At 39.4% G+C, this 12,209-nt stretch overlaps 1 protein-coding gene across 3 annotated transcripts in view; it reads left to right on the forward strand.

Moving 5' to 3' along the window:
- The window catches only part of ZMYND11 (zinc finger MYND-type containing 11), a 105,570-nt gene that overhangs the window by 31,437 nt on the left and 61,924 nt on the right, over nt 1-12,209 (forward strand). The gene's annotated exons all lie outside the window — the stretch shown is intronic.

Raw genomic sequence — 12,209 nt, forward strand, 5'->3', positions numbered from 1 at the left:
TATGAAACAAGCATGAACAAGTGAGAAATAGGGGCTGAGCACACTCCACAAACCATTTTAGAAGGAATTTTAGGATGTAAATGTATCAAAGAGAAGCATGCATATAAGCCCATAAGGAAATCACTACTATTACGAAGTCCTCCCAGATTTAGACTTGGTGTTCTTCATTAATGGATTTGACTTACATGAGAAGAAAAGTTACACCCCTGCGAGAAAATAACCACTTTCCTAAGGAGTAGCTGTCTGAAATCAAGCAATCTGGTAATCCAGCTTCAAAAACCCTGTCAGGAGCAAATTACCCTCTCCACTTCCACTTTGTGTTCAGTCCTGTAGGACAGGGAGCAGCTTAAGAGGATGATGAAGTGTTAGACTGTGTTTCAGGTGGTTGCTAGTGCTTGGTGGAGTAGGCCAGAGTTAAATGCCTCATTCGGCATCAGGCACCACAACTGGAGTCATTCCAGGCAGGTGCTCCTGCAGCAAAGTGGACTCCATGTCTTCTGCCTAGGTGGAAAGAACCCCACATGATGAAATAAGATAATTGATAGGAAAGATAGCCAGAACTCTGGTATTTTATTTCCTGCAGAATAGTGTTTTGTAAATCCAAAATTCAAGTCAAGAGGCTTGGGCTTTGTTATAACACCATAATGTTATGATATTCTTGCAGTTAATTTTCTTTGCATTACTCAGAAGGTATTTTTGTAGAAATCACAACAGGAGGCTCTATTTCATTAATGACATTATTAGAAATTTGGGAGAAGCTGATGGTAGGATTAGTTAATTTTTCTGGGTTTATACTTCTGTTGGTAGCCACGGGGATGGCACACTATTCAGTTATGTCCTGCACATCTATGAATTTCCCCCACCCTGTAGGGCTAAGTCTCAGTGTCAGAGCTCCCTATCATTCATGTGCATTCAGGTTAAAGGAGTAAAATAAAAACCCAGCCAAATGCTGGCGGTAGAGAAAACTGAAATAATCTGAAAAATGAAGTCCAAGTTTTGCTGATGAAATTATTAATCCTGTGTTTCTGTGTCCAAAGGAAATAGCTGAGAACAGAACAGTATGGTCCTGTTGCCTTTAATAAGCCTCAGCCCTAGATAATGATAGAGCAGGAAGGGCTCTTGAGTGTTTGGGAAGTAATGTCCTCCCTAAAGGGCCTTTGTAATCTGCTCTGTGTCATCGACATCACCATCATCAGTGCTTGAAGAAATAGGTTTCAGATGCACCTGCCAGAGGAGACACAGAACATCATTCTACAAGTGGAAAATGCTGTAGTCCCAGAGCATCACAGAGCTCTTTGTAGCTCCAGCATATGCCATGGACATGCATATGAATATAATAGCAAGCCACTGGTCAAAGTATTAATTTTACCAATGAAGTAGTACAGAACAGATATAACATGCAAGAATCAGGCTGATGTGAAATGGATTTTCAGAAAAGAAATGTGTAATTCTGTTCACCTGCAGCTGGTCCTCGACAAGCCTTGAGAAGAATTCTCTACATACAAAAATAAGGACATGTAAGTTGACTTCAGGTAAGAGAGGATGAGAAATAGGAGTTGGAAGCATCTGAAAGTTATAGGTAATAGAAAATATATAAAAAGAGGTCACACTAGAACTCCCACCCAGGTCTTTGAAACAGACCAACAAATTTGAGAGTGCAGTCCCAGATTACATGTACAGTGTTGGGAAAAATTCTGTGCCAGAAAAACCCATTTCCCAACCTCTGCCACATCATCAGCCACACCAAGAGCTGGTTATAAAGTTAAGTGGTATATTTCCCCTGCCTCTTTTAAAGAGCTTATAGGAAGGACATACCAACCTGAAATGGTAGGATGAGGTTTTCTTGATTTCAGCTGCTACCAGGTTTGCTGAGAAATTGGTGCTATCTGAAGTAACGGCAACATACTTCCATCATCTGCTTGATCTTTGGAAGATATTTCTTTGAGTAATGTTTTGACTTTTAAGGTTTCTCTTTATAAAGTTTATGGTTTTGAAGCTTATTTTCTTCATTTTTTCCATTTGTCAACTTTTGCAGCAAAGATAAAAAGAAAAGGATCACAATTATACTCAGCTGTTTTCCACTTCAGGATTCATTTAGTTATGAATGCAGTTGTTTTTCACTGTACATTGGTTTTTGTGAAAACTGCTGTTCTCATGTCTGTAAATTGTCCTCTAGGCAAGCTTTGTCCTTGTCCAGACATGAACATTTTGGGGGGAGAGCTGAGGGCAATCTGAAGTACAAAAGTGCAAACTTAATAAATTACCTGCTTTTGTGGTATTAAAAAAAAAAAAAAAAATCAAAATGTACCTTAGAAATTGATAGGGATTAAGGCTTCACTAGGGAGTGATGATGGAGTTGGTTTGGGGCAGGATGAGAGGAAAGCTGTGTAGGAATGCGTGTAATTGGTGAGTGGGTACTGCCTATGAAGGAGAGAACATGCTCCAAATATACTTCCGATTGTACTTTTAAGCCAGATGTCTGTGGCCAACCTAGGAAATACATTCTTTAAAAAACACAGAAGAGAAAACTAAGCAAGGTGAGCACTAGGGGAAAGGCTTCCAGTTCCACAATGCATAGTTCTTTCTCTTGATGAACTGTCCCACAGCTGGGAGAGCGTTGCATGAAACTTTCAGGTCCTTTATTTCTGATATTCACCTTGAATTTCAGAAGCAGGATCTAAAGCTCAGATTTTACAATTTGATCCTCTCCCTGCCTGGAAGTTTCTTTTGATTAATGCTGTAGAAGCCTGTAAGCTTTGGCAGTGTTTTTCTTAGGCTCATCTTACCTGCGTTACAGATCAATGTGTTTTAACGCTGTAAGTTCTGAGGGTATTTCTGAAAGTTTCCAAGGATAAGCCCAGGTATACTGGCCTTGAAGGAGCTTTAGTTTGGAAACCTTAGTTGGTTCAGAATTGTACTTGTTTTCTTTATATAGTATCTGCTTTCCCAGAGATGACTGTTGACAAGAGAAAGTCTCCTCTGAGCTAATGTTGCTTGTGGCCTGACTGCTGGAGAAAAGTGGCCATGCCTGCATAACACACTCACTTTAAAATAATTCAATATCTGAGCAGTTTTAGAAGTTCTGTAGCTGTGCTACAGAACTATTTGTAGAGAGGGAGAGGCCAAAAAGAAGAGCTTTGAAAGAAACAAGTTCAGGCAGACTTTGTTTTTGTTAAGGAGCAACAAAAATTGATTCAGCTGCCTTTTGTCAATAAAAATGCAGCCTGGCAGAGGAGTAGTTGTTACAAACATCTAAGGTTTAGGTCCTGTTGCTACCACCAGAATCACAATTTGTACTTTAAAGATAGTGTCAGTTATGTGTAATTCAGAGAAAGAGAAGAAAACCCAGCAATTTGAAATCTCACATCATATTGGAAAAAAGTCAACATCAGCTCTGTGTTATACCATATAGCTTACATAATCTGCAATGAATTTCTCTTTTTCTTTATTTGGTACTTCTCCATACATTCCTAACTCTTTGACCTGGAAAATGTATCTCTCTTTCACATTGTTTAGCATGAAGCTGACCTTATGCTGGATTACATTCCCTGCTAATATACCATGAAAAATCATTTATTTATTTATGTCAGCATACCTTATTTATTATACCTTACTTACTGACAGAGAAATTTACTGCATCAGTTCAGTTGAGGCTTACAGAACAACCAAGCTCCTTAGCTTTCAGACCAGAAAGGAAGATGATGATCAAAAGCTTGCTTTCAGAGAAGGAGCTACTCTTCTCATTTATATTTCTTAGCATTTTCCAAGATGTCTTCCACCTATCACTTTTTATTAGAGGGAGTTGCAGAATCAAAGTGGGATCTATTTATCATCCAAACCAAAATTCCAGCCCTCACCATCAGCCTTCTTTGGCCATGATTTTTCCCGTTTTACGACCAAGTGAGCATTGCAGCCTGTCAGGATGCATAGCTGCATTAATCATCTCTGCTTACTATAGCCAAGTAAAAGGACAGGAAGCATCTATTTACTAAGGGCTTGTCTACATGGGGAAATAGCCCAGACTGCTCATTAGGAGTTAACTCCTTCCATGGATTCTCCATGAACATCTTTCAGTGGTTTAGCTTCAGGCTGCTTTGGAAAATATGGAATTGGGTATTGGGTGTAGTTAAACCACAGAAAGCCTGTGTTAGTGTGCAGTGTGGGTTCAGAACATGATCCTATCTCCACGTGTCACTTAATCTTCTGTAACTGACCCTCTTCATGCTCTTAGTCTGTGGCAAATGGAAGGTAAAACGTGTTAGTTCAAGCCTCTCATATTAAGGCAGGTGTGTGTGACTTGCTTGTGTCCACGCGCCTGTGCATTTGTACAGGTGAGCCCAGAGTGCTGCTGACAGCAGCTAGGGTGCAAGCATTATGTTTGATGACCCCAAATAAACAAATCTGATGAGAACTCATTATTTTTCATGATAGAGGACAAGAAATCTGTAGGATGATCTCTTTACGCCTTGTATGAGCCATGTATTATTTAGTGATGTTGAAGTTAGTTGTGTTGGACCATCTTTTGTATAGAGATTTCCTTTGCCCCAGGACGAGTAGTCTTCTGAGGTAAACAGCTTAAAGTCTATTTAATATTAGTCTAGTACGTCATCATCCTGAAAATAAGAGGCTTTGTTACTATGGAAGCTGAAGTTTACCTTCATGAGAAACTTGCATCACTTTTCAGGAACTGTGTTTTTAAAGCAATTTACACTAGTGCAGGCTCCATTGTGGAAACTATTTCATGTAACTTAATTTCATTAATTAAGCCTTAACCAAACCAACCTAATTTTTTTTTTTAACTGGAATTATGTTCAGGAGTTTGATAAAGGCATTAACAATGTATGCATTTTTAGTGGTCATATAGAATAGGAGTAGAATAGAAAAGAATATTTCAGTTGTAAGAGTCTTACAGTAATCATTTAGTCCAACTGCATGACCACTTCAGGGCTGACCAAAAGTTAAAGCATGTTATTAAGGGCAAATGCCAAATGCCTCTTAAACACTTGCAGGCTTGGGACATTAACCACCTCTCTAGGAAGCCTGTTACAGTGTTTAACCACCCTGCAGGTAAAGAAATACCTCCTAATGTCCAGTCTAAATCTTCCCAGAACTTCTTTGAAACATTATTTTCTCAGTAAAACAAAAACTTGTGTGGTTCTTGATCTTCCTATGTAACCGTTAATTTTCTTACTAGCTATAAAAACTAGCTCTCTGTGTGTTGGATACCGATTAAAAGTTGAAATATTAAGGAAAATACTGCTTATTATAGAAGATCAATGTAGAACCTTGTCTTAACATAGATTCATAGCAGAAAATAGATTATGTGCTTCAGCTTACCTAGGCACAGTACCGAGAATCAAACATGATGACCATTACCAAAAAAAGTCATTTAAAGAAGCTGGTGTAGCTACATTGCTAGTAACAGATTTGGCTCTTTGCTTTCAGCTCTTTCATCTACATTACTTTCTTTGGCAGTTATGCACTTCTCTTTTCCAAACTTACATTGCTAGATAAAGTTTTAGTCAGTGATTTCTGCCAGGCAGGAACAAAAGTTAGTTTTCTCCAAATATTAGGATGACATTTTCTATTGTCTGTGAAATTCCATACTGGGATTGGCTGGAGAAGCAGCAGAATGCATTTTAGTCCTGTACATATATTTGTATTTGATAGCAAACAAGAAGACCACTTTGACAAGCCTTTGTTTGGAGTATGTGGCAATTATTCAGTCTTTCTTAGCATCTTGTGTTGATGCTTCATATCAGATTTTGTTTTACTCTGTTTACACTTACACTTTTAGAAATTCTCTTTTGGGACGGCACCTCAACATTTGTGTCAAGTTCTCTCTAACAGGGTGAGTTAATTAAACAAGAAAGTCCAGGTTTGGCTCCAAAAGAAAAATAAAGAGTTCTACCATTTGTATACTGATGATTCAGAATGTCTGAACTTAACATTCAAGTGCCGTATGCTTTAGCCCCAGCGAAGGACACTTACTTAATCATTATGAATGGAATACAATACAAATGAAATAAATGCAGTATCAGGGATTAAAATAAACCTTGCACATATGTGTAGTAAAAGTATTCTTGGGGCCTTTAATTCTGTAATGTCCTTGGCTCAGATTTATACAGTGGCTCACTGCCATCTTGAAATGGCACAAGGTAAAAGCAAAAGCTTTCATGTATTCTGTGCACAGGAGTTGGGAAAAAAATTAAATTTCAGAGAGAATGAAGCAAAACTCTACAGTTTTGTATTCATGCAGTTCTGTTTTGTGTCTGTACTGCACTTCAGGGGGTTATGCAAAACCTCACTCAGAAAGTTGCATGACATCAAGGTTACAAACCTTGCGGTTGGGAAATGCAAAAGGTGGAGCTGCACAGAACAGCAGGGGTATTGCACTTGCACGTGGGAAATATTTAGGACTATTATGTTAATAAACTTTGCTCTTTTGAATAGATTGTGTAGACCTTAAGCTAACGGTGAATGAAATGAAAAGATTTTCATTAGGAATGACACGCATTCAACATCCAAAATTCTGTATTTTAATAACTTCCAAAATGACAGCATTACAGCCTGAACTAATCTCCTAATAAGAAAAAAAATAAAACACACTGAAGAATTCAGTAACTTTTAGTAATTTATAGTCTAATTTTCTGAGTTAAGTTTAATTAAGAAAGAAATTTTGCCTATTTCAGCCACAAGCCTTTGTTACATTTTTCAGCTTCACTAACATCACTCAACACATCCCTAAGTTTTTCATTGTGAGGATGTGGCAGTCAGGCAGCAGTTGAAAGTTTACTCCAGAACCCTGGAAAGTCAGCAGAAAGGCATTTGTTGATTTTAGTGGATTGGGATTAAGTCCAGAATAAATATCTAATACACAAAACCACTTGCTTATTCTTCAACATTTGAAAATTACTTTGTATGCAAAATCTTTCTGATAACCTTGACTCTTACAAAAGAGAGTCTCCTGCTACCAGGAGGTTAAACTCTTGGTTATGTCTATAATCTTGCACACTCATGAAGACAAATAAATGGTAAGCAAAATATGGAATTATTTCTCCTACCAAAAGCTGTCCTCACCCTAGCAGCTTCTCCCCACATTTTTGAATCACCAGCTATGGAAGGCAGATATGATATTAAACCTCTTGGGTTTGCCCCATGCATGCCTATGCTGCTTTTCAGTCAAGACATTTTCACCTGTACCTTTCCTATGTAAAAATAGAATAATTACCACTTTTAATCACAATTGTTGTAGGAGGGGAAGACTAAGAGTTCACACTCCCACTAAACTGGTGATGAAAGATATGTTTTAACAGCAGTTTAAATTGTAAACTAAATTTTAAGCTGCAGAAGTTTACAGTACAATGAAGACCTGTATAAAGTCTAGGGACCCAAACACTGCATCAACTTGCAAATCTGGATTTTAATCGTAGACTCCTATTTAGTACAAGAACAAAGCTAGACATTTGGAACTCTTTGTACTGCTGATATATACAATTTTATGCTTACTGTAAAAAGTTACACTTTAAGAAACACTAGACCTCATATTATAAAGTACATATAAATATGAAACTAGGTCTGTGTTTAAGCTCCCAAACCACCCAAACTCAGCATGAAAGCCACAAAAACTAGGACTGAGTCTAGTTTCTTCCTCCTGTTGAGCCTAAAATCTTTCCCTGTGTATTGTGGAAGAAAAAATAGCAAGTCCCAGGGCTTTGAGGCCAAAAGGCAGCATCCAGTAGCTGAGCAGTGGCAAGGATCAACTCCCTAAACCTTCTTTGCATTGCAATTAAGCGCACGCAGAGTCCCAGCCAAATGGTGGCTGATAGCAGGGATGGAGTTTAACCTGTTTGACCTTGCACTGGAAGGGCTGAGCCCCACAGGTAGCCTCACTTTCAGTGAAGTATGAACACAAGACTTAACAAGTTGCTGCCTGTCAGCTCTTAATTAGCAGCTCCCATCAGAGCAGCAGCACCCAACTGCAATGCCGACTGCTTCAGTGCAAAGTCCAATTCATTAGTTAAGTTTTCAGAAGCATCATATTTTGCTTGAACGATGGTATTTAACAGCTAACACGTGGCAAGATTTGACTACCTTGGAGTTGTGTGTAGGGAGAGTTTCTAGCTAAACTTAGTACTTGATAGTATCTGCTAAATTGGACGCAAGCAGCAGGTCAGGAGGTTCCTTGGGCTAAATTCCTTGACATGCTGCAAGGTGATTTTTGTTTATTTTGACTTGCAGTTCAGATTTCCATATCCACCACTGTTGCAGCAGACAGCTGTACAGCATTTGATTCAGCCAAGTGTGTGCTAATGATTGGTGGCCTTGTTGTTTTGACAGTGTCTGCCTTGCCACCGCTGTGACACTGCTGCCGCGTGGCAGTGAGGCTGCTCTGGGGGCTTGGGGAAGATAAGCTGTGCTGTGTGTGTTATCTTGTGTATTCACAAGATAAAGCACAGGTTGTGGAGCCTGCCTGTGAGAAGTGTGGGTAACATTTGGCTCTTGAGGAAAGCTGCATACAGTAAAGTAGTATACTTTTCAAAATGTGTTTAGGACATTAAAGAGGGATTCAAAATACAAAGTACAGTAAAACCATCCTACTCAGTGTGCATGAGGAAAAGTTAGAAAGTTGAAAATTGAGAAGAGAAATTATTTGCTTTGGGCCCTGTGTGAGTGAGGGTGTGATGGAAGTGTGTGAGCTGGTGCACCAAACACAAAACTTTCTGTTAGGAGGATATTTCTTATATTCTGCAGGTCTCATGGATGCCTACAAAACCTAAGACAGATCCTGCTGATATAATTTCCTAGATTTTCAGTCATCTGTTTTTGTCAACCTTTCTCTCAGAAGCTGTGTCCTACCATAAACTTGCTAACAAAACATGACAGAAATGGCATGGAGCAAATAATTTTGCATGGACAGGGGGTGCCATAGCTAAATGAGCGTAGTGCCCAGCAAATCATACAAAGGAAATTAATTATTGCTTCAGCTTTTAATTTTTCTTTCCAGAATTTTTAAATGAATGCTATAACAAAAGAGGAGGATGAGTAACATCTTCAAGCATTTGTATGTAAATGTACATTCCAGTATTGTGGTTTTAAAGAGTCTCTGGACTTCAAATTTCTTTAAAACACTGCATGGGTGAATCAGCCTCTTTTGATACTTAACCTCTGAGCCATAGATTTTTACACATACACACACTGCATGTTTATGCTTGTTCTCTCCTGTGTGTGTGTGTGTGTGTGTGTGTGTGTGTGTGTGTGTATGAAGCCACACAGAAGCAAATAATCAGGAGTGATAAATACAGATTTAGGAACCTAACGTGTCTCCCATTAAAATGTAAACTACTATTTGCATGAATAAGTTGTTCCTGGAGACTCTGGGAGGATTTTCTGTTGCTTGGAAGTAGAACTCAAAGGCATTGTATGAACTGTTAATAGTTGGATACAAGTTCCTTTTAAGATATTGTAATAATATAGAAAAATGCTTATATTTTTGCAGGAGTGCAGGGAGTAGACTGTTGTGGTTAATTTTACCATAGAGGAAGAGTGACTGCAATGAAGAGCAAGAAATATGCCACAATCTTTTAATCTTTTTCTGTAATGCAAAAAGACTCTATTTTTTCTACACCGTGCAATTAAAAGATTAAAATAACACTAAAGGAGCCTGGACTTTTAGAAAAAAACCCCTTATTTTTGTATTCTTGGCAATATGGTGTGTAAGAGCTGCTATTTCAGTAGTAAAGTGTCAACTGTTGAGTTTAACGAAAGTGCCCTTAAATAGTAAACCAAAGTTATGAAAGTGAAATGTATATTCTTTGAAGGCAGAACACCTACTAAAATTATTGTATCTTAAAAAAAAAAAGGAAACAGAGAACAGGTGTGATTGCTGTATCCCATGTGTGTCCATACTGCTGTTATTTCCAGACAAACAGAGGAGAAGAGCCATGACCCTGCCTGTGTGTGCAGCAGTGGGAGCAGGGGCCAGCCAGCAAGGAGCCATTTGGGGGGCCACCAACATGGGTTGTGTTTTGGGGGGTAACTTCTGGCTCAGTGATGTGACATCCCTGCTGCATTCGGGGCCAGGAGGTGCACGCCTGTCCTGAGGGCCGAGTTAGCCATGGCACAGGGCACAGCCTGGCCGTGCTTCAAGCCAAACAGCACGATAAGGATGGGGTAAGGGGGCGGTCGGAGAGTTTGTTCTGAAAGCACATTCCAAAGGAGATGTGATCCTGTAAGGCCTTTGGCACTCTGCAGCCACAGGGCTTCAGGAATTCATGGTTACAGTTCTTCACTCTCCCTCTTCCTGCCTCAAGCATGGGCTTCTCCTCCTACTCTGGGAAGTGGGAATTCCTAATCCCCAAAGGCCAGCCTTCCCTCTGGCTGCACGGCAGGGCCATGGGGCCCTGCAGAGGTGGCAGGTGGCTTCCCCAGGACCCTGTGCTGTGCTGGGGCCCTTGGGCACAGGTGTTGTGGAGGCGAGAGAAAACCTCGCTGTCCCCTGTGCTGGGTGTGATGCTAGCATGGCAGCCATATGCTAGCATGGCAGAAATAGCGGCTATTTTTAAAGAGTTGGGATTACTAAATAAACTGAGAACTAGGCTGTTGTTTCACACTGATATCAGGGTCAAGAAGGACGAGTGTTTGCTCCTTGCATGGGGATGTGATGCTGTGCAAGAGACCCCATGTCCGGCTTGCTGGCTGCCATATTGTCTGACAGCTTTTGTAGCAGAGAGTTTATAGAGAGCTGGAATAAGAAGAATGATCTTTCAGTCATGTCTGCGTTAGGAAAGAAATTTTATGCTAAAATAATAGGTCTGTAAAGATTGGTGCTTTTTGTGTTAAGATCTAGCCTTTTTTTGTGCTTTACTCTATTTCTCTTAAAAATTAAATTCTACGAATGGTTAGATGTTTCTCTTACAAATTAGCAGGGTTTTTTTTTTAGTTTGCAATGGGCTCATGTTCTGTGAAATTAATGCAGAGGAGCTCACAGAGATGCAGTGTCTTTTCCCACTGTTCCCAACAGAGACTTTCTTTCTCTGAATCACTGTCAGGCGATGCTATCTACTGCTGTCACTCTTAGCTGTATGTCTGTCACATTCCCCCTTATCCTTCCTTCAAAACTGTGTTCTTGGCCTTTTTATCTGGGAGATCCCTCTAGTTGCCCTTGCTTTAAACCCCAGAGGGAGGAGATTTCTAAAGCTGAAATGTGGGATCGATGTGTGACCACACCACATCTTCTCATGTGCTGCTCTGTTCTGCCCTTCCCTGCTATCTACTGTAGCCAGGAATGCCTCATGGACCTGGGCATGTACATACCACTTCACATCATCTTTTTTCTTTTCCCAATTTTTTTTCTTTAAATGGGCTACATAACATAAAGTATAATGCAGTTAAATAATTTCTTATCCTTAATAATGGAATGTTGCTATTCATTTCATTGCACCTGTAAAGTTAGTGAGCTTTGCTGAGCTTATATCAGATCTAAAACTTGAGAGCCCTCTTTGATAAGTACCTGTAGGTCCCATAGACTTGAAAATTACATTGCTGCAACTGATGGAATACTCAAATCTGTTTCATTTTTCTGAATTTGAGAGCAGGGACACTTTTAGTACTTAAATTCCCATCTTTAACATTGCACAGATGGTGAAATGTTTTTGCATTTTTTATATTATTTTGGGTTACTGAAGTTAATATTCTGCTAGCTACAAATATCCGTGTGCATACCACAGAGTTCATTCCGAGTACAGAGCTCTAAAATAAATTATAGACCTTGGTAGCACCCATAAATCAGTCATTTTTTCATTGAGAAAGTGGTGGCAGTGGAAGAAAGTTATTTAGTGATCAAAATGCATCGTTAAGCTTTTAAAAAGGGATTCGGTGCCTGTAGTGGAGCTGTAGGCGATTTATGGCTTATCTGTACTCATTGCCTCCAGCTTTTGGAAAATTTGTAAACAAAGCCAGATGCTCATTATGTTCCTGTTCAGGGTTGGTTAGATGGGTAAATGCCATCAGAAGCACTTTGGTCCTGTTGGGTTTTAGCATGTTACAGAAAATGGAACTGCTCCAAAATATTTTTTTAAATACTTATCATTCATGAAAATATACTTCTAGTTTCTCCTCTTAGAATGGACTTTTTAAAAATAGCTGTTAACGATAAGAACATGAAGGTAATACTCCAAGAACTGTGTGGTATGTTAAACTGTGGGTCC

Source organism: Aphelocoma coerulescens, chromosome 2 (assembly GCF_041296385.1).
Source record: "Aphelocoma coerulescens isolate FSJ_1873_10779 chromosome 2, UR_Acoe_1.0, whole genome shotgun sequence".
Classification (NCBI taxonomy): Eukaryota; Metazoa; Chordata; class Aves; order Passeriformes; family Corvidae; genus Aphelocoma; species Aphelocoma coerulescens.